This window comes from Lucilia cuprina, chromosome 6 (assembly GCF_022045245.1).
Source record: "Lucilia cuprina isolate Lc7/37 chromosome 6, ASM2204524v1, whole genome shotgun sequence".
In the NCBI taxonomy this organism is placed as follows: domain Eukaryota; kingdom Metazoa; phylum Arthropoda; class Insecta; order Diptera; family Calliphoridae; genus Lucilia; species Lucilia cuprina.
The window spans coordinates 27,303,308-27,309,905 of NC_060954.1; the positions used below are offsets into that span (position 1 = coordinate 27,303,308).

At 30.5% G+C, this 6,598-nt stretch overlaps 1 protein-coding gene across 3 annotated transcripts in view; it reads left to right on the forward strand.

The window, feature by feature from the left end:
- Nucleotides 1-6,598, forward strand: part of LOC111679324 (probable serine/threonine-protein kinase DDB_G0282963) — a 342,621-nt gene that overhangs the window by 205,184 nt on the left and 130,839 nt on the right. The window lies entirely within an intron of this gene.

Sequence of the window (6,598 nt, forward strand, 5' to 3'; positions counted from 1 at the left end):
TTTTTTAATTCGAAAACTGGTTTTTTGAATACTCCATTAGCTAGAGAGTCTTTATTTTATTTAATTCAAGTTGATTCTGTGGACGCTTATAAAGGGATAAAGGAAATAAATATCCCCACCCTAATGACTGAATCCCAATATGTATTTCCATTAACAGAACTACACATACAGAACTACAACGTTGTATGATCTAACAACCGTGTATACATAGCATTAATCTTTATATTTGTCATTCTCGAGGTCGTGTTTCCGTTAAAGTGGTATTATATACATAAACCGGTCCTTAAAAACTTGTATGTATATATGTTGTCAAAAACTTAAGATCTGATCTATTAATATGTAACTTCACAAAGAATTATTTTTTGGTGAACATCCTTGTCCTGGTTATTAATAAATTGTTTTCATTAACTGAATTGAAAACTGATTCTTGTCCTTTCTTTTATGTCATCATTTCCCGTGTTCGCCTTGACAATCCACCTTCGCTGAGATGGTCTACCCAGGTAGGTGTCGTTTACCTCAACATTTGCTGCGTCTGATAATACTCCATTATTGCCCAAGTAAATATGACATTAGGCGGTATTTAAATTCTTGTGGATCAGGATGGGCATGCAAACCACCTTTAGCGCGAATAAAAAATTTCTAATACGTCTTAATTAAGACGATATGTAAGAACGTATTTGAGATTATATCGCCCCTTTAGATCAGCATATAGATCTTTCAGTGCTTTATTTGATTGTAAAATACCTTTAATATACTCGTTTTGTGATAATAAGAGCTTCATCTGTTACCTTTATACTAAAACCCTTACCTTTTTGAGATGACATCTTCCTAAGGAGTGAGATCGAAAAATTCTTAACACACGTTTTTCATTACATTTTTCAACCAAAGTATTATTTGATTTTTTTTTGATCAAGTTACCTATGAAAAACATGTCAGTTATTATGTGTAATGTCAATTATATTAATTTTTTTGTTAATCTTATTAAAATGAGTGACCAGAAAAAAGTGCGTACTGAAATTATTAAATATTTTCAACTAAACCCAACTTGGTCTTACAAAAAGTTGGCCAAGCATACAAAGGTCTGCCGTCAAACTGTTTCCAATGTTATTAAACAGTACCGGGAGAACTTGTCAGTTGATAGAAAACCTGGTTCAGGTAGAAGGAATGGTCCACATGATGTTTCTAAAGCCAAAAAATAGAACGTATTTTCAAAAGAGCTCCCAACACATCCGGTAGGAAAGCAGCTCGGTTAGCTCAGTGCTCGGACTATTTGGTACGAAAAGTTAAAGCTAATGCAGGTTTAAAAACAAACAAGGCTCAAAAAGTTCCTGACAGGAACGCTGCTAAAAATTTAGAGGCCAAAAACAGAGCACGGAAATTGAAGTCAAGTTTTATAAAAAATATTCTTGCTGCATAATGGATGACGAAACGTATGTTCTGGCAGATTTTTCGCAACTTCCAGGTCAAAAGTTTTATGTTGCTGATGCTCGAGGGAATGTTGAAGAAAAGTTTAGGACCCAAAAGCAGACAAAAATTTCCCAGAAAGTTCTTGGTATGGCAAGCAATATGCAGTTGCGGCAAAAGAAGCCAATCATTTGTTACAACGGGCTCTATAAATACCGAAATTTACATCAAGGAATGTTTACAAAAAAGGCTGCTTCCATTCATAAGACTTCATAATGTGTCCACTTATTTTTGGCCTGACTTGGCATCCTGTCACTATGGTAAACAAGCCCTTGAGTGGTACAAGAACAATAATGTGGTATTTGTACCAAGAGAGGCAAATCCTCCAAACTGCCCGGAGCTAAGGCCAGTGGAGAGATATTGGGCTCTTGTTAAAAGAGAATTGAAGAGTACAAAAAAGGTGTCCAAAAGTGTGGTAGATTTTAAACGGAGATGGACTACATGTTCGAGCAAAGTGACAGAAAGCACTATAAAAACGTTAATGGAAGGGTTTCCGAAAAGGGTTCAAAATTTCATCACTAGTGATTAAAACTATAAAAATATTTTTTTTTGTAAATTGTAATAATAATTTGAATCAAATAAAAAAATAAAGCTGTAAGTTTAGTGGTTTCTTTTTTATAAACATATATGTATGTTACGAATTTTTCGATCTCACTCCTTATATCCTGTATGTTCCACAATTTATTAAGAATTTTGTCTTGCTATTCTAAGGCTAGGCCGTTACCGTTCATGACAATCATTTGTCTGTAATGGGATATGGCATTCTGTTCGATTTTTTCCACGTTAATGATCGAGACTCGCAGTTCCTGTGATATTTTGCGGTACAGTGTGAGAATTTCACTCTCTGTCTCTTTCACTCTCGTTTCTTTCAACAGTTTACAAATAATATCCTTTTTCACATTCTTTCCAGCAATAATAAAAGATAATAATTTCTTCAACAATAAATGGCTTATGTATATCTGAGGCAAGGTACAGTTCAACTTAAGTAAACGCTTTATTATGAAAACTGAATCACATTTTATTTTTATAACAGGTGTAGAGTATTATATGGTCGGCCTCGCCCGGCTATAATTTTATACTTGTTTTTATTTTAATTTATTACTATACTATTATTTAGATCATATATTGGCTAGGTTATTGGAATAAAAAAATTCAAACCCGTATTAAAAGAATATTCAAATTTAGTTTTTAATGATAGCTCTTTTATCAGAGATCTATATGTACCTCCTTAGTCCCAAACCATAGCGAAATCGTTGAAGCCACATACTTTCTAAAATGTCTTTTGTCATTGAACAATCGAAGTCGTAATCATATTGGGACGTTGATTAGGATTTTGTGAGAAAAAAACTAAAACTTAAAATGGCGGATCCAAAATGGTGGTCAAAAATTTTAAACATATTCCGAATGGAACTTTTAATGAACACATTTTGTAGTTCTTTATTTACTGATTGCGAATTCAAATTAAAATTTTCAAAATTTAACAAACTGAATCCAATATGGCGGCTCAAACATAGATACAAATTACATTTTTGGAAATAAGTAGAGCAGTGGAGCTACTTAATAAATAATACTACATTTAAGGTTTTCGGGGATGCTGGTTCAGATTTGGCGGTCAACATTTTTAAAAATTGGCTAAATAATTTTTTAATAAATATGTTTTGTACATTAAGACCACGGATAACAAAGACGAATACAGATTTTCAAAATTTTATAAATTAAACTCAAGATGGCTGATGAAACGTAGCCACAAATGAAAAGTTTGTTTCTTAAAAGTATTTAATATAAATAAAGCATAATACTAAGAAATCTTAATTAAAAATTATAATGACGGATCACAATGATAAAAAACAATTTAACGTCTCCAGATAAAGAATGCATAACTTTTTTTTCTTCACCTGAATTAGACTTTTGGTCCAAAAGTGTGTAGTTTGATTTAAATAAAATTTAGTGGTAATGTTTCTTTACATACAAATATATATTTTTTCCACACATTTTTTTGCAAATTACATTAACAGTTAGAAGAAAATTCTGAAAAAATCTCCTAATTATAGAAAACAAAATAAACACGAAATCTTTATTAGTATGTGAAATTCATATAATAATACAGTTTTTAATATATCTTTTTTTAATTTTTTGTATTAAGTATATTCAGAAACACTTTTATAAACCTTTGTAATTTTGTCATTTCTAATTTGACGCATTTTTGGGCAACTTTTTAAGACAGCTTCGTTATCTATAAAAAACATCCACAAAATATGTTCCATCGAACTGAGGTGCTCAGGATATTCGTTGAAAAAATGTTAAATTCGGATCATATTTTTAAAAGTCAATTAAGCTTTATAATTGTTCACATAACTAATGATATGTATTTATCTAAAATCTTACTTAAAATTGCACAAATTGGATGATTTTACATTTAATATATAAATGTCCCTCTACAATATCGATAACAATATAAGTTTGTTTATTGTGCAATAACAAATTTTTGCAAATGTAAACTAAATAAAAATGCATGTCAGAGCGTTATTTTGAGGTTGCAAATAAATCCAAGTCATTTTTTAGAATTTGGTGTCACTACATGCTAAAGAGGCTAATATCCTCCGAAAACTTGTTAAACCCTCCACCACCATCAGTGATAGAAGTTATATATAAGTTTGTCATTACGTGCGTAACACTAAGAAATATTCATGTGAGACCTAACAAAGTGTAAATATTCTGGGTCCTTATGAAATACTGAGTTGATTTAGATATGTCCGTCTGACCTTCTGTCTGTGCGATTAACAGAAATCATAATGCGAACGTAGAATTTTATCGGTCAACACTTTGTCATAGCTCCCATATAAGGCCCTCTTCTAAAAATCACATAATAGCGCATATTGATCAAATTTGATGCATGTATTAATCACTCTATTAATTTTATTCCGAATCGGTCCATATTCGGCCATTGTTTCCATATAAGGTCCGCTTCCGAAAATCACTTAAACGCATATACTTCACTGAATTATTTAAGTTATCTGGATAAAATTCAACATGAGTTTGTTTTGTATACATATAAACCATTCTAAAACTTTTTTTCGGATCGGTCCATTATTGGCCATAGCTCCGATATAAGGTACACTTCTGAAAACACTTAAACGCACATATTTCATTGTCACAAAAAACTATCTTGACAAAATTCGATACAAATATTATTTGTTTTTATATGAATCTCATAACGCCGTTATGGCAACACTGCCCTAATGAAATACTTGAATACTGAAATACAAATCAACCCTTTTAATTTGCAAATCTTATGCTGATGTTGTATCTGTCATAACAGTACGTAGACCTTATTTTCATTTCATCAAAGTTAAGAACACAAAGCTTTTCAATTTGCGTCATTCGATTCGATGCTTATAAAATCTTAAATACTGGTTTTATAAATCCACAGGTGATTTCTATATTTTGAGCCCAGCTACACTGTTTGTTTGCCGTTTAGCTTTAGCTTAACAACATACTGAATTTTTTATTTTTCCGTCTATAAATTGTACTTGTTCGCTGTTCGTATAGCTTTTTGTTTATTGAGTTGGCCAAATTTACTGTAGAAACAACACAATTCTTGAGTCCTATGCACGCGTGCTTTTCGGCCGTTACTAAATTTACAACAACTTACTCACTCACTCACTTACTCATTCAGTTTGAGCGTTTATTGAACGAGTTGTGTCTGCTGAAGCTGGGATGGACATTAGGGTTGTCGTGTTTAAAATTATTCGAATAAAAACTTACAATATTTTTTTATTCCAGTATTCAGCTAAATTTTAAAAATGATTTCATTATTCGAACAAATAAAAGTTTTTATTCGAATAATTTAATAAAATATAAATAAAACTTGCCAAACACTTCCAAAATCTTAAGATACGAGTAAAAAACAAGTTTGCGTACATTAATGCACTTATATAAATACATATTTACAGTTTAAAAAATATATATGTATATTTTACATTCTTAATTACTTACTTATCATATTGTAGATTATTGGCAAAATCTTCACTTTTGACATGATCCATGCCCCAGAAGCTAATCCACTTCTTTGGAAGCTTTAAATTAGCTAACGGAAAAACAAAAAAAATAAGCTTTTTCCCCAGTTCACAACAGCGCACTTAATTTTTGTTAATTTTTGTTTTAAACTTTAAATTGTTTTTAATAAATCACAAAATAAACAAGCAAATTTTCTACTACAGTTACGTCACATAAAATCAGATGATTTATTTCATAATAAACAAGCAAATTTTCTAGTACAGTTACGTCACATAAAAACAACAGAAAACATCACTTTGTGTTATCAAAACAACAAACAAAAATAATATGATTATAAAAATAATATGAAAATAGATAAAAAAAAATTAATTTAAAACCGGGTAACGGGTAGCGGGTGTTGTGGTAGATGTAAAAATTGATCCTCTTGTTTGAAAAATAAAATTAATTATCTTAAAACTGTGCAAAATATAAAATAAATGTTCTAAGCTGAAAAAATTAATCAACAATAAAATTTTATTGAAATATCATGTTATACATTAAATTGTATGAATAAAAACATATATATTGTCATCATTACAACGTGATTTCATCATCCAATATTTCATCTCTTTTTGTTGCTTTAAATCTACATCCTTTGTTATTGCGATCCTTGTCTTGCACATTAAAATTACACGTGCAAATATTTGTAAATTGCACATTAAATAAATATATCAAGTTACATAATATAGTACCGCTAAATAATACTTGTAATTGGAGTCAAAAATAATTTTTATTATCCCGAAATTTATATAAAATATGTCATCTATTTGCGGTGTTTGTAATATTGATGTTGGTACCGGTCGTAAACGAAGTCTCTTATGTAGGACATGCAATACATGGTTCCATGTTGACTGTGAAGGAGTCTCTAAGGATGTTTTTTCTACATTAGACAAAAACCGAAACCTACTATACACATGCAAAGAATGCACAGAAAATCCACCTGATCCTGATAATGATAATCTTTTCAATAAAGAAATTCGCAAAGAATTTGCTGCTTTTAAAAAATCACTTAGATTACATGAAATTGATATGAAAAAAGATCAAGCAGAAATCAATATGAAGTTTGAGACAGTGGTTA